Consider the following 22976-nt stretch of genomic DNA (forward strand, 5'->3'; position numbering starts at 1 on the left):
TTCAAGAGTTAGTGCAGATTCTTATCAAGTTAAACACTTCTCACAATTATTTCTAGTTGGTCTTTGTTTTATCCAAAACATCACAACTTACCAATTTCAAATGTACAAGAGTAAGAACACATTTTACTCTACATTTAACAAGTGTTTTAAACCTTTCTTAAGATTATGTCACTCAAGGCTTAATCTTGGAGTATGACTCTAAGATTTAATTTTGGAACGAAGTATAATTTATCTTTTGATCTAACCATTTCAACAATTCACGATTCCTCTCCTTAGCCAAACAAAATGAACTAAGGTGTCCTTAGAGGATCAATTGTGACATGGTTTCATAATCACTAAGATAATCATGGTTTCATAATCACTAAGATAATCATAAAACAAGATACTCAAGTACTCTCCCATCTCTTCAGATTAGAGAAAATTTTATCTTTCTGCCTTATTTGATTCTTCTTACTCATTATGTCTATCATTGAAACTTCTCCAATGATCTAGAACTATACTTAAACTTGTAAGTATAACCATATTTAGTAAAGTTTAGTAAATCATAATGAATAATCTTATCAACTTTGTGGTGGACCTGATCAGCGCACACCCAAGTGTATCCGATCCCTTTGTCCTTCACTTGATTCATATATACATGTGAACAAGGAATTAGATTTAATTTCCCAAATATATAAAAAATTCTCATGATCATACAATACAAGTTGCATGATTCCAAGTTTCTCTCATTTTAGTCAATCCAAGTGCATGATACCATGCAACCCAAGTGGACCATGCCGGGTCGGGTCAAGTCTTACCAATTATAGTTATGGACTTAGACATTAATCCAATAGGAAGAATAGTCTTCATTTCTTGCTCCTTCGAATGAAAATTCTTCGATGCTCACGGATGAAGCCTTGGCTCAGAAAATCTTCAATACAGTCTCCACGAGTCTCATCTAAGCTTGAAATCACTTTTCAAGACAAAACAAAACTAAAAGAAAACTTAGCACAGAAACAAAAATATTTTTGGATTTTTTTGATTTTCTTTAACAAGAAATAAAAGATAAATAACACTATTTTTGGATTTTTTTTTTAATTTTCTGATTTTTGTTTGTTTTTTTTTTTGTTTTTTTTTTTTTTTAATTCTCCTCTAGTATTTAAATTAGAAGAAACTATGAACAAATTTAACAAAAATAAAATGATATCTAACTTTAAGAATGATTTAGGATCAAAGTTTTTTAGACAACCTTTGTCTGCTTGTCGGTACCTTTATCTTCACGTCTTTGTCTGGTCGATCGCCGGTATTATGATTCACTTAAACATGAAAAATTGTGACAATTTTTAGGACATACTAATAATTGTAAGACAAAGTGATCCTAAGTTCCTATAAACTATTTCTTAAGGACCATTCAGCTGACGACGACCAGGGATATTGTTGTCCACCTAAATTGAGCAGCGAGATCTATAGACAATCTTTGAGTGTTCAATTTTAATTGTACCGGAACATGTTTCCCGCTTCCAGATATGCCCCAGTAATTAAGGACTTCCAGATTACTCCTTACATCGGGTGAGCAGACAATCATTAGGAGAGAAGATAGATTTAGATTATTATTACTTATAGTTTTAGAGGGATTGAGAAGTAGAAGGATGTGTATGCTGTGTACCAGGCGGATTGTTAATCACGCAAAGGAGAGAACATATGGCTAACAGATAAGAAGAATTTCATAGATATAATATGCAGAGAAATAGATTTGCATATGTTGCAGTCCAAGTCGGATCTCTTCCAATCACGCAGAGGAGGCAACATATGTAACAGTAAGAAAGAAAGAAAGTAATTTCTACAGATCTAATTCATCGGAATTTACCAGTTGCTCCATCAATACCGGAATTAAGGACAGAATCCGTACATCAAGGAAAAGTTAAACAACGGTTCCAGATACGGGTTCATTTAATGTGACAAGTAGATTCCCATATATATCTCCCTGCTCAATCTATCCAAGCGTCGTATTGTCAGGCTAAACGGATCTAACTAGGTTAAGACTTGTCAACTCTATAAATTTCCTAAGTTCAACTCTGCCTACTCATGTCCATTTAGAATCTTTCGTGCCTACCGACGCATCAAACCAGAGCATAGACCCTTCAACTTTGAGTACGTTACGTAGACTCAGATTGTCCGTTATCACTTGTTAATATCACTTCCCAAATCATATCATGGAACACAGAAATATATATATATATATATATATATATATATATATATTTTAATTAACATTTTCTAATGTTTTTGGATTTTCTAATTTTCTGATGTTTATGGATTTTCTAATTTCTGATGTTTTTGGATTTTCTATTTTTTTTTAATTTTTTAAAATTTTCTAATTTTTGTTTTGTTTTTATTTCTCCCCCTAAATTTGTGCATAGGAGAGAAAAGAAAGTAAATGCGCAAACTTAAACTATCCTAAAACAAAAATTTGTGTTTAAAGCGAATCAGCTTAAGAAAAACTCAGGAGTATAGAGAAGAAAACTCAAACTGTAAGTCACCGATTGAATTTGCATCCAGAAGGTTTGAGAATAGCATGCGTAATCTCAGAACATATCCGAAAATTCTTCATGTCATTAAGAACAAACCCCGTGAGTGATTACTTCCTTTCTTCCCTTCCCGCAAAGGACACATTCTCCAAAACAATGTTCTCAGTGTTGTATAGTTGAGAGATGTCTCATATCAAATGCCAGGAACAACCACTACTAAAAAAGGAAGTCTGATGATATGCCTCCATAGCTGCTCCGACACAGGGCGGGATCAGTTGGTCTTTGGAACCCGGTCCATTTTGAAACTGGGTCGACCTTTTTCATCATTGCAAGGTACTCTCTCCCATGACATATCCTGTTTATCACAAACAAAAGATGAAGAAATATTAGAAGAATTAGGAGATTTAGGAGATTGAACCTTTGGTACCCATCTGTAGTCGGGTTTGACCCATTTCTTTTTCGATCTGATGGGTGCCTTATTGCTTGCTTTTGAATTTAAAGTCGATTGCCAAGATGACTTTGACCTAACCGGTCTTGGCTTCACTGGAGCATCTCTTGGAGTGTACTTCCTGGCCGGCATTCCCTTCTTGACCTTGGGATTTGATTTCTTGGCCTTGGGAGTTGAACTCTTTCCCTTTGTGGCATTCCAGTCGCCATTGTATGAACGTGACCTCAAAGGATTTCTTTTGTAGAATCTCCCACTTTGCGCGTTTTGCCAGCCTTGTGCATAGTAGGGAACGTATGCGCGATTAGGACAATTTCTGGAAATGTGTCCAGGTGTTCCACAGTGAAAAACATGTCTTTTTCTTCACTATGAAGTTGTTTCTTCCTGCCCCTGGTAGCATATCCATGCCTTGTCTCAGATTCTTCCCACATGCACACTTGCAACAAGTCGTCGGCTTCGCATGTGTTGGAGGCCTGTATTTCTCAACAGCAGGTTGATCAGAAGCAACTAATTTCAAAGCACCAGATTCAGAGTTCAAGGAGTCATTGGATTGTTCAATAGTTTTCTCCTTGTTCTCATCTTTTGCTACTTTACCTGCACATGTAACAGAATCATTAGAAACGTTCACTTCATCCTTTTCTGGCACAACCGCAACAGGTTTCCCGTATTGGAGATGTGCCTCCTTGTCAATTTCTTCTTGTGTCATAGGGATGGATGTGTAGTTATGATTTAAGGGTGGAGGAACACAATCATACCCTAAACCCTTGTTTTGATTATCTTTGAATTTTAATTGGTTCTCAAATAAGGACTCGATTGTCTTACTTGACACAGTGTAATTTTTGAAACTAATATCTGTTTTTCCACACTTAATTTTCAAAGCGTCAAGTTCTTTAGTTACAGTAGCAAGTTTGTTTTTAATGTAATCTTAATTTTCACACTTGGTGCTGTAATCTTCTTGGAGTTTTCGGAAATCCTTGATTTTGGTTTCTAATTGAGCTTTCAGGGGTTTCTGTCATTTCCTGAGTTGATAGCCTTCGTATTTTAAGTCCTCATTCTCTCTCTTGATTAGATCTACTGATTCTCGTAAAAATTTAATAGTTTTAACACAAGATGGAGTACATGAAACTTCGTTTACCGGAATTGATGTGGAACTCATTTTGTTTTCCTTTTCTTTTTCTCATTTTTTTTAATTGCCCATTGACTTAAAAACAAAACGAGAAAGTCAACCTTCAAATTCAAATTTAAAAAATCAAACATAAAAGTCAAACTTCAAAGTCAAATCGAAAAGCTAAATTTGAAAATTTGAAAGTTAAATGAAAAAGTCAAAGGTGAAACTTGAAAATCAAAAGTCAACTTTTTTTTTTTAAGTCAAAAGATAAAAATAAAATCAAAAAATAAAAACTAAAAATTTGGGTTGAAAATGAAATTTAGAAATAAAAAGAAATTGATTTTGGGGTTAAAAGTGTTTTAAATTAAGTTTGGAAGGGAAAAAACATCCAGCAACCTAGCTAAGCTGGAAATGGCGTTGGGGTGATGAAGCTAAGCACCTGGGTTCGATTCTTGCAAGCCTCAGTTTCCTTTTGATTATTTTCTGCTTGCTGAGAAGTGTATAAAGTTTAAACGATCAAAATGTTTAACAAGTTCCCTTGTAGCTCAACTAGAAAGAAGCGTTTTCTAGGACTTAGAGGTCCCAAGTTCGAATCTTGGGAGCCTCAAAAATTCATTTAATTTTTTAAGTGTACACAATGCGAGCCGCACACACTAAGCCGGCCGTACACCCGAGCCGCACTCCTTCAACCAGCCGCACACCTTCAACAGATTCGCGAAAAAACGACGTTTTTCACCCTTTTTGCTCCAAAACTCGATCAAAAACTCGTTTTTATGAAAAATACAAGGAAGAAACCCCCCTTATTTTTCAAAGATCTATCCAAACACGCTACTATCTTTTCAAAATAAGGCCAAATAAGCTCCAGATCTGACAAAATTGACTGATACAATCCAAGCTCTGATACCAATTGTAAGTCCCCAAAATTGCTTGTGTATCAATCAGATCCAGTTGATGGTGCGAAATACCAATCAACTGGATGATGTCAGATCAAATATAAAAGAGAAGGAGAAGAAGAATTAAGATGAATCTAATGTATTGATGATATGAGTTATGCTCTTTACAAGAGATTCACACACACTAGTTCCTCCCTAGCTCTCTCTCTCTCTCTTCTCTAGCCTTATACTCCCACATGCACTCCTCTATTTATAGTACTCCCAGCAGTACACGAGTGTCCAGCTGCACACACGTGTACGGCCGTACACAGGGTGTGCGGCCGCACACACATGTGTAGCCGTACACAACCACAAAATTACATATTACAATATAGAAAAATATATTTTCCTAGAAAAGCAAAGAATAAATCATATTTTTTTGACCCAACAAGTAATCTAATCTACGTATAGTCTAATCCTAATCAATAAGATTATAGATAATGATATGTATTCTATAAATACAAAACTATCTGTAATTACAAAGTATCTAACCGACTAATATAAAAAACTTCACGTTGTTACTGATGTTGTGCAGACGCTAGCATTAGCGCTTATGTTGGTGTTGGAGCTGGTGCTTATGTTGGTGCTGGCGCCGGTGGACAACATGCGAAATTTTTTTGACTCATCAGATCATAAGGTATTATCTTAAAATCTCTCGTATCTGATGATGTCAAAATTAAAAACTTCTCTTTCAGCTGCATACTTGAGCTCCCCTCCGCCGTGAGAAAATGAATACTTTCGAGACACTTTGAACACTTTTGTCTATAGCTCCCACTGAGAAGGTGTATGAATCTCACCTTTTTGTCACCAACAATATATCTGGGAGACATACAACCATCGTAGAATAAAGGTATCATCAAGACACAATTACAATCTCACCATTTATCATCATTAGTTAATGCGCGGAGTTCACAGGAGAATCACCAACCTATTCAGTATTGTCCATAATAGTTACGATCCGTTTAATATTTTCCACATCAAGTTCAATTTTACTAAGATTTTACCCCAGGGACTCTGTTAAATTAACCAAAGTTTTAAGCTGAGAAGGAACTGATGCTTGAAAGTTTAAAGAGCTAGACTTCCCCTTAAAAGTAGCTACAGTTTGAAGAGTAGATATCAGAGGGATAGAACCAATAGCTTGTATTGGAGGTGATAGAGGAATTTTAGTGGTAGATTGATAAGGAAATGACTGTAAAAGAGTAGTGTCAACTTGAGGTGTTGGCTGTTCTTGCTTTGAAACCTTGGAAGGAGGAGAGGATGCAGGAAAAGACGATGGAAATCGTATATACTTGTTCATACTTGAATGAGGAACGTTTACTTATGTTTTAGTAACTTGGACTGAAGCATAATTCATTATATTAATAGTGCCATCATTAGAAAATTTGGATTCCTCATCTTCAAGCTCTTCATCATTATTACCAATGTTATCTGATACAATTCGAAAAGCCAGCCGCTTAAGTTCCAAGCAAAGTCCTGATTATGAATGGGAAAAATATGAAAAAGATGTTGAATGTGAAAAAGTCTGATAATGAAAATAGGCTTATGGAGGTGAAAGGATTGTTTGATGCGAATAGACTGATGAGTGCGAAAGTAGTGTCAAATGCAAAAAGGGTCATTGCAATTGGATGTGATCGATTGTAATCCATCGCAGTCTACTAGAATAGCTAATGCGAACAACTTCAGAGCAAAGGTTGGGTGCGATGACCATTTCCAATGCGATTCCATCTTGATGCCATTAGTTATGATTGACTCCGAATCGTCGGAGTCTAGTGAAACTGGTACGACTGAGTCTTTTAGTTGCGATTCTCAGACTTAGATGTGATTCCCGCAATGGGTCCAATTATGATACTATCACACCTCAGTAAAGCATAAACATAAGGTGTAACAGTACAAAGTGTCTCATTGGAAAAGTTAAAAGACAACACCAACCTTAATATTAAAAAGCATTACAATTTATAATAAGTTTGAACAACTTTTAAAAGAAATTATAATGTATTTGAAAAACAACACATGCAAATTCTTCTACACATGATATGTCCCTACATGCCATCTTACTAGTTGATTCCTGAAAAAGCATGTAAAATGAGCGGTCAACTATCGAAATAATTGCTAAGTTCACAGGTTTATAGCATAACATAGTTTTAAATCATGAAAATCAGAATATTAATAAAAGTTTCCGTGAAAGTTAGTTGCTAAAATGAGTAATAAAGTTTCTAGTAATAGAACTTTGTTGCTAAAATGAGTAAACAAGTTTGCATAATAAAGTTCGTTGATATCATGAGAAATAAAGTCTGTTACCATCATGAGAAATAAAGTTTTATGCTAACATGAGAAACAAATACATGTAGAATATGTGTGTATATGTTTAATGAACAAACAATGAGTTTTCAACAAAGCCTATGATTTCCTCCTTATCAAGATGTATGATTATCGTTCCATAGACAAACATGGTATTATGCACAAAAGCATTTAGGCGAGTGAGAAGTTGTCCATTCCTAATAGTGCTATCCACAATGACCATTGGATCAAAGAGTTAATGGTTGGAGTAAAGTGTAAGAGACTTAGTGACGATAAGGCCTCATGTTTCAAGTTGCATATACATACGTATAAAAATTTAAAAATAAAATTTGAAACAATTCAAATAAATTACAATGAACAATAAACAGTTTTTTGGACATGTTTTTCCACCCCAAAACGTAAAAAGTAAAAATAGGGGTTGTGAATACTCACAACATATTTCAAAAATGAAGCTAACGATGCCTTGAACTAAGTTTCACTCGTACCACTACCGATATCATAAAATAATGATATAAACTAGTGAGTCTCTATTCGAAATTTAATACTAACATACTTAACTTTTACAATATAGCAATGCCGATATTGGGTCAAAATTTTGATGTTGTTATGTTACAAACATTTTCTTGTGAAATTTAGATTCCCATGAATCGATTTGTTTAAAAACAAATTTAAATGGAAAATCTCATTTTTGCAACGTTAATTGTGATCTACTTATAACATTTTGGATGGTGTTTCAAATGATTAAATATTTAAAACTAAATCAAATCAGTTATAAAAACTTTTAAACTTTATATTTCAGTTCTAATTGTAATAATAGACCTCCATATAAATTTTGCAAGAGTTTTTGATATGCTAAAGTATTTTTCACCATTTAATTCCTTGAATAATAATAAAATCTTGGAAAAATTGAAAATGATCATGAAAAAATTCATGGGGTTTTAGTGTAACTATTTCTAATTGTCACTAAACTGTGAAAAATATTAAATGCCATTTTTGAACAATAAAACCTTATTTTTAATAATTAAGTGTGTTTTATAACAAGAAAATTTAATTAAATAGTAAACTGTTAGTAAAAACCACCAAACTTTCTTTGTCTGGGAAAAATGTAGTCAAAGACTTCCATATAACTTTTCATAAGTTTTAGATACGTCTATCTATTTTTCCTATAATTAATCACTTGCATACACACAAATTCATGGAAAAATAGTAAACAGTTAATATGATTCCTCAATATTTTTGTACAATTGTTCTATGATGTATACGAGTAGGGAAAAATGTCAAAAGTTGTTTCGGAACGCTAGAGTCGGATTTTATGATTTATTTGTGTTTAATCTAAGTAAAATCGAGATAAGTTGCAAACAGTGAATAAAAATAATCAAACTTTTTAATTTTCGTTAAACTATAATCAAAGACGTTATGGACAATTTTCATGATTTTTAGAATAATTTGACTATTTTTCCTTATTTATTCCATTAAATAAGCATTTAAATCGTGACAAATAGTAAATAGTGAAAAAAATTTCTAAAAATTTTAACTTTAATGAGTGATATCCTTATAAATGTGCATGAATTTTAGATAGGGTTAAATGTTTTTCCCCAATTTAGTCAATTCAATATAATATCATGGAAAAATAGAAATAGGTGATGAACAATTCTTAAAATATTTATCTGAGTGTTATACAAGATCTAGAAGCTACGAAAATTCTTATATGTTCATTTCATATCTCAGAACTTGGTTTTATGATTTATTTGATTTAAAGAAAAAAAACTAAAAATCATATGAATAGTGACAAAAATAGGTGAAACTTCATGGGAGATCTTTATTTACTTTCTTGCTCATCCACGATTTTTTATTTTTTATTTATTTTTTTATTTTTTATGATTTACAGACCTCTGAAAGTAATTTATGGGAATTATTGCTCTATTTTATTATAAAAATTACAATAAATCATGAAAAACGAATTATTTTATGAACATTTCCAGATCTTCTTATCTGGTTATTGGGACTCTAGCAAAAATCTGATTTGGGTTAATAATGAGTTTTTGATAGTTTGGTAGATAAAAATCTTTCATGCATAAAATTTGAAGCTTTTAACAACATATTTTGGTCATCAAACATCGAGACTTGAAGATCAACAGATGCATGTTGTTTTATGGCCATGCATGGGTTTAAAAGTTTAAAAATTATTTTTTTTGAAATAAATCATAGGTCCATATTGTGATTTCTCCACCAAAACTAGCATAAAAAATCGTTTATTTTGATTTTGACATAGGTTTGGGTGAAATCCTACCACCATCCTCCTCAAAACCGTGAATATGAATGCATGTATATGAACAATCATGACGAAATGTGTAGAAGAAGAACAAGACTCAAGAAAACTTGAGACTTATGAAGAAAAAATGAGGGAAATGTAAGGGATTTTGGGTTTACTTCTTAGACCAGAATTGATGAAGAAATGTTTTGAGTGTATGGATGTGTTCTTGGCTCGAAACCTCAAAAATAAGAGAGTGTTTGAGAGAAAATGAAGTTGTGAATGTAGAGTGTGAAAGAGAATGAGAGAGAATGGAAGAAAGAGTAGGAGATAGAGTGTAAGGAAAGGGAAAATGATTAAGATTGTTGGAAAGGGGAAGAGTGGCCAAATTTGAGGGAGGGAGATAGTGGTTCCCCCTTTTTCGTTTTTATAAAATACAAATCTTTTATAAAAATATTTAATATTTCATAAAATGCACAATAACCTAGTTTTAATTCATAAAATCTTGATTTTTGACTTATATATTAAGGGTAAAGGTTGATGACTTAAATTTCATTTTCCATTGATTATATTTTCCTGAATTTAATTCTTTTAAATTGACATTATCAGGTTTATAACAAAATTTATGGAGTTTTAGTTGTTAAAGTTTATAAATTTGAGTTTTTAGGGCATTTTAGGGTTTTGGAATTTAATGAATCTTTGGGCATCAAAATAGTTTGAAGTTTTGAGACATGAAATTATTTTAGAGTCTTATAACTATTTTACAATTATAAATAATGCTTAACACATGTTTTTATGTGTTTATTGGCATTTCTATGTAGCGATTATGCGATTCAATTGAAATTGAATAATCAAACATACTAGTCCCAGTTTTCAATTTTGACATAGGTTCCTATGAGACTCTGACCTAATTTCTAATGATTGGTCAAGTGCATGATGTGTCTACATGACTCACATAAAGATATGCAAGTCAAGGAATGACCCGAAATTGACAGTTGTTATAGTTAAAGTAGCTATAGAAGTCACGTATCAATGTGAAATCAAAGAACACTATCCTTCGTTTCTATTTGTTTCCAAGTTTCTAGTAGGTTATAACATAGTTTAAGTTGTCAATGAGGGAATTTATACAGAAATATTTAAATCACCCTTTTGAAAAATTGTCCAATTGTTTTAGTCAAGACAAATACAAGTTTGCAAGGAGTAAGAATATTTATGAAAACAAGTTTGGGAGTTTAGGAAGTCACTGGAAATTGCAAAGTAGAATGCTATTTTAAGAAAGGTGTAAAAATATTGATTATTGAGAATGGTGCATTCTTAATTTAGTGATTCTAAGAAAAAAAAATAGGAGGACAGGTAATTGTAACATTCAAAACTTTTTTATGTTTTTTTTAAAGAAAAGAAGACACATAAGAAAATATAATCTTCACATATATTTTATGGATTTAGAAAAATTATAAGCACGAGGGTATTCATCTTATGTAATAATTGTAAGGGAAATACAATGAAAATTGCATTTTTAATCAAATTTATGAAATTAGAACAAAAGAATAATGAAAATAAGGATTACTCGTTTACAGTAGATTTCATAATAAAAAAAATGTATATGATATGAGACATAGTTGAATATATCAAGGTTGATTATGTCAAAATTTTGCCTCATGACTATACACGTATTAATCGCTCGGAACAAAAAGGTAGACTTCTAGTCTGTATGCGTACGAATATGGTACCAAGGGAAGTAACATAGAAAAAACAAAGTTAGACCATGTATTGTTGTATTATTCTGGGTGTGAGAGATCTCAAGTCAGCTAGATAGCAAGAAATCAAGTGTGGGGGAAAGAAAAGAAGTTAGCAACGACAATCATTGCTACTGGTAAAATTTGAAGGACAATCTCTGTAGGTAGATATAAAACTAGGTAGATATATTTCAAACTTAAATCCTTGATGTATATTGATGGTTACATTGACATGTGGAAGTTTCAAAGTGTTTGCTAAAAATTAATGATTTGTCTATTAAGTTAAACTCCATTTGTGAAAAAGAAGAAGTACTAAAAGTGGTAATTGAAAATATGATAGTTTTGACTTTTTAGACTGGAGTAAAAACAATGGTTAAAACGGTTATGGTAAACCTTTCTATATATTTAGAAGTATAATTATATATTGTTGAAAGTGAGCCACTGGAAATTGAAAAGTGAACACTAAGTTTTGCAATACTGTAAATTTTAGAAACTTTATAGATTATAAAACTAATTTGAAACAAAATACACAAATGAGGTATATTTTGAAATTTAAGCATTAGATATGTCTTATAAACATATTTGAAGTGGAATGTTGTAGAAATATCATGTTGGGTTTCGAGAAAAAAAATTACGATAAAGCATAATGTCTAAATGAGAAAGTGGTAAAAAGAATCAAAATGAATGTTGTTTGAAATACCCAATGAAGATTTTACACATAACATGAACATCAATGTCATATATTTATGTTTTATAGCATAGAGTTTAAACAATTTTATAAAAGAAAATGTTTTTAACTTTTTCGAAATGTCCCAAAATGGTAACAAGGTTTAAAATGGTTTATGTGCCCTTAAAAAGCACATATGGCTATTGTAATAGTTTTGAATCGAATTTGAAATAACAAGGTTAAAATCAGCTTTGGTTAAATTAAGTTTGAAGAAAAGTGCTAAGTTAATGCAATTTAGCAAAAGTAAAGTCGATTGTCTTTAGCAAGAATTATGGCTTACATGGTTAGGAAAGGTCTAGTAAATTATATGTAACGGTTATAAAATATCGTTCTGATGCTAATCAAAACTGGTGAAATGAAATAGGTTCTTAATGGAAGAATAATATGTAAGGAATAAGTGGATTGGTGTATCTAGTACATAATACTAAGGTAGGTACAAGGTGAGTACCATCGACTTTCTTCCAAAATAGAGGACATGAAAAATTGTTTGTAAAACGTTTTATGGTGTAGATGCAATTTCACGCCTTTTATAGGGGTAAAATGTTAAGTTATAGGTTTGGCGTGTGGCGCGCGATGTAAGAGGATGTAATCCTTGATAACGACAGGAATGTCAGTAATGCCGATAAGGACTCAAAAAATGTATGAAAACGATAAGGGTCAAAGGAGGATTCAAAATTATAGGAAGGATTTATACAACGAAGTAGAGCAATGTTTGATCGGGCATGAAAAATTAAGGTTGAAGGTTGGGCATGAAACATGTTAGTAATTTGGAAAGTGTAAGATGAGGGTATACTTGAGAAGATTAGTAGTGCATTTGGGGGCCTCAAACTAAGACTTGTAAATTTTTGTCATAAAGGGGATGGTTTGTGCTTAAGTTTAGATACACGAAGTAAATATGGTAGGGTAAGAACTACCTAAAGAAAAAGGTTTTAGGTCAAAGAGATATCCTAGGTTAAGTTGTAAGCTCAAGATGGAAATGACCTAAAGCTAAAATTGTAGCATAGAAAGGAGGTCTCACGTATCAGTAATAATGGGTTAAACCTTAGTGTCTCCTCGAGAGCCATATAGGGGATGCTCGCCAATGGTATCCAACTGATTACTCATGGCAACTCGTCTATCTCTTAACACGATGCTCCTATTGTCACCCTTGTCAGTATGGGAAAACTTTTCCTAGTCGTAACTGTAGTACCTAGTCCATATAGATGTATTGACGTAATATTGATATTAGTGTCGACTTATTATTGTCACTAGTGGTTCTCTAGATGCTAACCTTACGTCTAGATTCAATATCTACCCAGAAATACTCATTCTCAGTACTAAGTGGATTGTTCCTAGAGCGGCTAGTGATGTAACTTAACTGGTTAGCCTAGCATTTGATAAGGGATAAGAATATTTCTAAATAAAGACAATGTGATAAAAGTGCACTTACTTTCTAAGTGTACCTAATGAATGCCTATAATATGCAATGCCTATACGCACACCAAAAAATTTTGTTTTTCAAAAGTTTAAGTTGGAAATTGTTTTGAACATAATTCTACTATAATCGTTTCTAGTCTCACATTGATTTTCTTTATTTAAGTATAGCTGGCTGGGTGTAACGCCTGCAGATAAGGGCCTTTATGACACAATTAATAATTCGCTTCATTTTCAATTAGGCCTTGCTCTAGCTTCTTTAAGGGTTATTACTTCTTTGGTAGCTCAACACATATAATCTTTACCCGCTTATGCATTTATAGCACAAGACTTTACTACTCAAGCTGCATTATATACTCATCACCAATACGTTGTAGGATTTATCATGACAGGAGCTTTTGCTCATGGAGCTATATTTTTATTAGGAATTACAATACATAACAGAATGAGGATAATGTATTGGCATGAATGTTAGAACATAAGGAAGTTATCATATCTCATTTAAGTTGGGCCAATCTCTTTTTGGGTTTCCATACCTTGGGACTTTATGTTTATAATGATGGCTAGTCAATTTAGAGACAATAAGCATCAAAAATGAATTTTTGATAGAATATTATTTAGAATGAATAATCTTAACCAAGTTATAGTATATGTCACAAGGGTTCCGTATATATAAAGAATGCTGAAATCCGACTTCAAACGAAGAAGTTATGACTCGACGAAGTTTTGTGACAAAACCAACATGACGTTGTGTGACGTAAAAAGTGTGTTTGCGATAAAATACTTTTTAGCCTTAGCGATCTAAATGAATGTTGTAGTATACATTAAACCAAGAGCTTACATATAAAGACTGTCCAAATCTGATTTCGTATAAGGAAGTTATGATTTTTCTAAGATTTAAAATAGTAGTGCACAACCTGAAAATCAAATTTTAGACCGGTCAGTTTTTAGCCAAAATGATCTAAATGAGAATTGAAGATCTCATTAATAGGAGTTAAATGATAAAAAAACAGTCAAAAACGGAGTCCGTATGTAGAAGTTATGAATTTTACACGATCGTTAACAGTGTAATATTGTCATACTATTAAATTTAAAATCACTCAAGAATTAGCCAATGGGGTCAAAAGGAAAGTTGTAGATCTTGTCAATACGTACGCGTGGATATAAATAATGTCAAAAACAAAGCACATATGTGAAATTCATGATTTTTTTTTTAAATTGGTTGTCTTACCTGCGTCCGACGCCATGTGTTAGCACCAAGCTTCGCCTTGGTGCCTACGCAAGGCTTGTGACATGAGAGCCAAGTCTCACGATGTGAGAGGCCCCTGACAGCCTATAAATAAAGGTGCAAATCATCTATTTTCTTCACACCTTCACCCTTATTTCTCTCTCAACACTCCAAAACTATCACTCTCCTTCCTTAGTACTTCCTAAGTGCTTGAGTCGAGTCCCAGAGCGCGATAAGGCTCCGAGAAGAAGAGCTTGCGGCTTGGAAGTTATGCCCCTTCAGAGTCTGGCTCCTAATAAGTGGGTTATGCTTACCCTACTCTATGTATAGCTTATGTTTACGGAGAATTTGGTTTGAAGGGTCGCATCGGGTTGTTCGATTTTAGAAGTGCTATAATGTCAAAATGGTCCTGCCCTACGGTATTTCATGTATGGCCCCCACATGTACATAGTAGTTGAAAAGTATTGTTTAACACTTATAAAGCAATATAACTCATAGAACTTGAGTTAATAATTATTTGTAATGAATATTAGACTAAAATATAGCGGTAATGATACTACGTTTCGTCGATGGAAAATAGAATTGTTAGAAGCGGAGTGGTACACGAGTTTGGAATCATCACTTTAACAAGTGAGTGCGTAGTTACTTTCATTTTACACATAGATATTATATATTTAATATAAATTACATGCTATTTGTGCATATTATTTGTGTTCCTGATATCTATGTTAGATGAACGATTTATACATGTTTTAAATGATTTAAACTATGTATGTATTTTATATATACGAATATACTGGGTAGTGTTGGATTAGGTGTCTAAGCCCATAACTATAATTGGTATGTACTTGACCCGATAGTAGCATAGTCCATTTTGGGTTGCATTCACTAGAACAATTTGATAGGATGGATATTTGAGAAAGAGGTTATTTTTGATTTATTAATGTATTATAAGATCAAGAATTAATTTGGAATTAATTTTATGATCAAAAGAGACTGATTAAATTAACGGGGACTGATTATGTAAATCAGTGATACATATGGTTTGGGCTAATGATCAATGATTGATTTGTGATGGACTAAGCTTATGAGATATTCCATGAAGTGTTAGTCCAAACTAATTATTTGATCATAAGCCTAAGTGCAAGAATTAGGGTTTACAAGTGACTCTTGGAATTCTACACTATATATGTAACCTTTAAGCCCCTAAATTCGGCACAAAGAGTATTCTATGAGGATATAGCTGATTTTTGGTGCTCCAAGATCTCTCTCTCATGGTCATCCTATTGTTGGTGGTGTTCTATGAAACATTTGAGGCATCACACTTAAGGTGCTAAGCTCTTGAAATGCCAACTTCTATAAGCTACAACAAGAGGTAATCATCTAACTAGTTTTTATGATTCAAATATCAAATTTTATGCTAGTTAGGCTTCATGCTTTGGAAAAAGAAAATTGCATGTATAACTAGAGAAAACTTAGATCCAAAGCATTGGGGTTGTATGTTCACCATAGGGATGTTATAGTGCTTAAAACCCATCAGTGGTATCAGAGTTTAGGCAATTTTCTGTTATATTGATGCATGACTAATTGTTCAAAGTTGAAGCAAAAATGAAAACTGTTTTCTGCTAGAATGAACTCGATGAGTCCCATGAGGAACTCGACGAGTTAATGATGAACTTAACGAGTCCATTCCTTGACTCGATGAGTTGGACAGTCTGTTGGCAGTTTTTCGGGGTTTTTTTTGGCCTGAATTGGATTTGGATCATTACCACAAACGTTTTAGTATCATAAAATCTGTTTTTTTTATATGATATTGATTATCCTCATCCAATTAATAGACAATTTCCAAAATTTTAAGATAATTGTTAGTTTATATAATAAAGCTAATCATTTGTAAATTTTTGATTTGAGATTATGTTGCTTTATGAGTTAAATTAGGTCAATTTGGTTAATAATAAATTACATGATAATTTTATGAGTTAAAATTGATCTAAATGTTTCTTGAAGAGTTGCATAACTTGTCCTCTAGTTATGGAATATGAAAAGTCTCATTCATGGAACATGAAATCCTTAAGTTACGAAATTCAAGAGGTTTTGAAGAGTTTCAAAACTTGCTTTCAAGTTTTGGAATTTGAAAAGTCTCATTTATGAAACATTAAAATTCCAAATCCTAGAATTTTAAAAGTTTAAAATTCAACCCTCATACTATTATAATATTAAAATTTTAATACTTATATATATATATATATATATATATATATATATATATATATATATATATATATATAAAGACAAGTCAATCTTACCGTTAGTAAGCCTCATTCACGAAGCCGATCTATAAGGGGGCTATAAGGAAATTGCCTATAAAATGGTCGTTGAATGAGTGTCCACTCTCACCCACAACTTCCTTGATTGGTGGAGGGTCGTTAGCTAAACGGATAGGATAGGACATTAACTCTCATTAAAAAGTATAATGATAATTATAAAGTAATTAAATGTTTTACAAATTCCCAATCTTAGTTACTTTAGGAAAAATGTTAAAATGGCCCTATTCCATGATATTTCCCTTTGCATCTTGCCAAGTCGTTAGTGGAGCGTGTGTGGTTAACCGACACACTAATTTGGGACTGGCAAGGGTAACAAAGGGTAGTTTGATGTTTGTCATAGATCAATGTAGCGTATGTGGTTAATCGGCACATTGATTAGGCGTTAAATGACATCAAGAGTACCAAGCACATCTGCATGGTTATTCACACCTTGTTTATGATCCTCGGTATCCTAGTCACTAACTTGCAGGGCATAATCGAGATTTAAACATGCCGTTGAAATGTTCAATGAATCTCAAAAGATTCTAGGAATTTCAATTCATTTAAAACTTAATACACTTGTTCATTTTTCATGGTGGAAATTGGTAAATCGTCCTTTACCTACCTTCAAATATTTTACAATTGGATTACGGCATCCCTCTTCTGAATTGTGAAATATTGTGTTGGGTCCTAGCCTTAATATTTCATTTGGGTGTTATGTTAAGGATTCTCATCTGATCTAAACATTGTATTTCTTTTCATATGCCTTCCAACACCGCTTCTGGCTCAAACCCTTCTGGCTCTTTCTCCCTCTGAGCTTATGTGGGTAAATCATTTTCGATGTATCGAATTTCAATGAATGGATTCGGAACATTCGGACAGTCGCTCATTATGAGGACAAGGAATATGTCCTCGATAAAGAGCTTAAGGAAGTGGATGAAGCAACTGCAACTCCTGAAGAGGTTGCTAAATATAGGGCTCATGAGAAGGACATGAGAAAGGTGTCGTGTATCATGCTTGCCACTTTGATAGCAGAACACCAAAACTCCTATGAGGACTTCTATCCTTTCAAGATGCACCAAGACTTGATGGAAAGGTACCATCAAAGTGCTTCCATTGAAAGGTATGAAATCATTGCCTCCTTGATAACAATATAAATGATGGATGGAGAGTCCATCATGTCCCACTTGCAAAAGATGCAAAGGTTTGTGGACCACTTGTTGAAGTTTAATGTCAACTTCGATGAAGAGTTGGCCATTGACATTATCTTACACTCTTTACCTACTTGTTATGATCCCTTTATAATGACTTATCATATGAACATGGAGGAGTTCACTCAAAGCAAGCTTCAAGGCCGACTGAGAATTGCTGAAAGTAGTTTGAAAGGCAAATCTATTGTTCCTACTCCTACTGTTGTTGCCCCAGTCCTGGCAATTGGACATGGTAAAGGGAAGAAAAGGAAAGCTCATTCAAAGAATCAAAAGGGAAATTCTTGTTAGATTAGGTGTCTAAGCCCATAAGTATAATTGGTATGTACTTGACCCGATAGTAGCATGGTCCATTTGGGTTGCATATCACCAGGAAAGTTTGATAGGATGGAATTTTGAGAAGAGGGTATTTATGGTTTGTTAATATATTATAAGTTTTATTATATTAATATGAAATCATATGCTTTAATTAGTATTTATTAAGAATTAATTTGGGATTAATTTTGTGACCAAAAGAGACTAATTAAATATATGTGGATTGATTTGGTGAATCATTCATTCTTATGGTGTAGGCCAATGATCCATGATTCTTTAGGTTGAGCTAAACCCATGTGACAACCCATGGATGATCCATGGAGGTTTAAACCCATGGAGCCTAAGGAATACAGAAGGTCATGCACATTAGGGTTTACATGGTGTAACCCTAATCTTTCCATACTATATAAGAAGCTCCTTAGCATCCAAGATGACACACTAGTGTTCTTGGAGATCATTGAGGCGATTTTGGTGTTAGGATATTCTCTCATAAGTCATCCTTTTCTTAGGTGTGTTGTGAACCATTTGAGGTGCAACACTTGGGGAACTAAGTTATTAAAGGCCAAACTAAAGAACTTCTACAAGCTACAACAAAGAGGTAACTCCATAACTCAATCTTATGTTGATTATGTCATTTCCATGCTAGTTGTATGCTTAATGCTTTGGAAACAATTTTGCTTGTATAATTAGAGAAAACATAGATCCAAAGCATTTAGGGTTGTATGTGCACCATAGAATGTTGTAGTATACTAAAACCCTTCAATGGTATCAGAGCCTAGGATTGTTTTCCATTATACTTGATGCTTATTGATTTTCAAAGTTGGAAAAGCTGCAAATTTCGTTTCTGCATGCCCACCACGATGTGGCAATATTTACCACGACGTGGTGATGCATCTGTGTGCAGAATTTCAATTTTTTTTTACCAAATTAGATTAGGATCATTACCCCAAACTATTTTTAAACCGTGAATTTTTTTATATGGTAATGATCACGCTTGTCTAATTACAAGATAATTTTTATAGTTGATGTGAATTATCTTGACTTATATGATAGACTAATTTCTTGTAAATAGTTGATGTGAAGTATCTTGACTTATGAGTTTAATCTAGATCATAGAAAAATTATTTGATTATTGTGTTAATTGAATTATTTTATCTAAATGCCATTTATGAACTCCATAACTTATCCTCAAGTTATGGAATATGAAAAGTTTTTCATAAATGTGTTTTTAAAAGTCATTTATGAACTTCATAACTTGTCCTAAAGTTTTGGAATTTCAAGTATCACATTTTAAAAGTCATCTTAAAGGTTTTAAAAGTCTTCCATAACTTGTCCTCAAGTTATGGAACTTGAAAAGTTATTCATAAAAACCATATTAAACTCATAATTTATGGATTTGAAAAGTTTGGACAAGTTACAAAACTTGCCCTCAAGTTTTGGAATTTGTAAAGTTTCACTTTTGAATACTTTAGTTCCAAACCCTAGAGTTTTAAAAGTTAAAATTCTACCCTTATACTTTATGATATTATAGGTTTAATAATATAAATGTATAAGAATAAGTCATTCTTACCATTAGTAGGCCTCATTCGCGAAGCCGGTCTATAAGTGGGTATAACGTTCCTGCTTATAAAATGGCAGGTTAATGGATGTCCACTCTCACCCACCGCCTCCTTGACTGGTGGAGGGTTGTTAGCCGAATGGGTTTGATAGGACATTAATTTTTAATAAAAGTATAAAAATAATTATAAAGTAACTACACTTTTACTAAATTCCCAATCTTAGTTACTTTAGGAAAAATGTGAAAAGTGTGCTATTCTATGAAATTGCACTTTTGCACCTCGTTAAGTTGTTTGTGGAGCGTGTGTGGTTAACCGGCACACTAATCCGGGACTGACAGTTCGTGACAAAGGGTAGCTTGATGTTAATCATAGATTAATGGAGCGTGTGTGGTTAACCGGCACATTGATTAGGTGGTTTGTAACATTGGGTGTACCAAGCTAATTTGCATAGTTATTCAGACTTTGTTTGTGATCCTCGACATCCCAGTCACAAACTTGAAAGGCACAATCGAGATTTAAACATGCCATTGATAAAATTCAATGAATCTCAAAGGATCTCGAAATTTCAATCCATTTAAAACTTAATAATCAATTTCGGTTTTCATGGTGGAAATTGGTAAATCGTTGTTTACCTACCTTCAAATATTTTGCAATTGGATTACGACATCCCTCTTCTGAATTGTATTATATTGTGTCGGGTCCTAGCCTTAATATTTCATTTGGGTGTTATATTAAGGACTTAAATCAACTAACTTGAATTTCTCCCATTATAGATGTCTAGTTCTGACAGCTGTGGTCTTCCTCATCCTTTTGGAAAAAGATTTCTCCATAAAGATGATATTCCACAAGACGACCAATGTGAAAGATTAATCCATTCTTCGTGTTGTAGTGGAAGTTCACTTCCTCCACCTCCTCCAATAATTCTCCCTAACCCACAAGTTCAAAGACTTGAAAAATTCAAGATCACTTAAGCCCTACTTGAAATGAAACATCAAGATGGAAGGTTTGTGTGTACTCATGTCTTGGAGATGAATTCACATATTAACAGGCTGAGAGTATTGGGTGTCGTTGTCTCGAGGAAGTTGGTTGTTTACTAGCTTCTTCAATCACTTCCCGAGTTATATAGTGAGTTCATTAAGGACTACTATGTGACAGACCATGACATGACCCTTATTGATCTTACCTATTTGCTTGTTGTTGCGGAATAACCAATGAGTTGGCGCACTAGAAAAGCAAATTTGATTGGAAAATCTACTTCTCTAACTTCCATGGACATTGACAATGGTAACATTGGAAGTCCAGAAAACATTTCACTTCCCAATGGAAAGGGATCGACCATAGTAAACCCGGTTGACCAAATGGTAAAGAGAAAGGCTAAGTTTGTGATTGTCTCATGTGCCAATGCAAAAGTAGCCATTTGTTTCTACTGCCATTTGAAGGGACATTGGCAGCGAAGCGAAGCTGCCCTGACTACCTGAAAGATCCGAGAGAAGGTAGAATCAAAAAGTTTGTCTCTACTTCAGGATCATGCAAAAGGAAGGAAGCTTAAAGGAAGAGTATGTTGCATCTAGTCATGAAGATGGATTTCAATCGCATGGTTCGATGATCGGATTTTTGAGCTGCTACTTAAGAGTTATGATAGATTGTTTAGAAATATGTAGTAACATAGTTTCATTTGTAATTGCATTGTAAGAAAAAGTTTTTCCTCATTTTATAAATATATAAAATTTTGTTTATTTCTTATTATATCTCCTTAGAGTTACATTTGTGAAAATTCTTTCTTATATGTTTCCATTGGTAGCAATATCGGAAAATGGATTTGATTCTTTCATCTATGGTAGTGTCGAGAATTTACCAAATAAGGAAAGATTCTAATCACCCAAGTTTCAATTGGATAGAAACTTGGAATCATGCAAGTTGTATTGTGTGATGAATGAGAACCTTCATCTTTGGGAAATTAAGACTAATTCCTTGTTTACATGTATATGTGTGTCAAGTGAAGGACTAGGGGATCGGGTACACTTGGTTGTGTGCTGGTCAGGTCCACCACAAAGAACGATAAGATTATTCGTTTTGATTTACTAAAGTTTAGTAAATATGGTTATACTTACAAGATTAAGTATAATTCTGAATCGTTGAAATGATTTCAATGTGTAGCAGAAAGAATAAGATGAATCAAATTAGGTAGAAAGATAAAATTTTCTCCAATATGAAAAGATAGGAGTGTACTTTAGTATCGTGTTTTATGATCATCTTAATGATTATGAAAACCATGTCACTCTTGATCCTCTAAGGATATCTTAGTGCATTTGTATGGCTAAGACAAGGAATCATGAGTTGTTGAAATGGTTAAATCTAGAAGATGAGTCATAATTTGTTCCACATGCAAGTCTTAGGGTCATACTGCAAGATTGTAACCTTGAGTGACATAATCTTAAGGAAGGTTTTGAACACTCATGAAATGTAAAGTAAAATGTTTCTGAATCTTGTACATTAGAAATTGGTAAGTTGTGATGTCCTGGATAAGGACAAAGATCAACTAAGACCAATTGTATGAAGTGTTTATCTTGATAATAATCCGCACTAACTCTTGAATATTTGTTTGTCAAGGAATAGTTAATGAAAAGAGAATCTTATATGTCAAGAGGTCAGTAGGAGTCATAAAGATCTTGACAGGTTTCAAGAACTAATCAAGAATAAACCTATTGTTAATCACTAGCACACGGCTTGAGGTTTGTAACCTATCGTGCTGACATATTCTTATTTCTGTGCTCATTCCAGTTAAAAGTTGACTATACATGGGAGTTCTATGAGTTCTCAGTGATTTGCATAAAGCAAAACACCTGGATCAATGAAAGTTTCATTGATCTGTATGGTTGAGCTGCATAAAAATTTGGAAGACATGGTAGGCCCTTGTGCTGCCAAGTGGCAAGAAATTAAGAT

The sequence above is a fragment of the Lactuca sativa genome, chromosome 8 (assembly GCF_002870075.4).
Source record: "Lactuca sativa cultivar Salinas chromosome 8, Lsat_Salinas_v11, whole genome shotgun sequence".
NCBI lineage: Eukaryota > Viridiplantae > Streptophyta > Magnoliopsida > Asterales > Asteraceae > Lactuca > Lactuca sativa.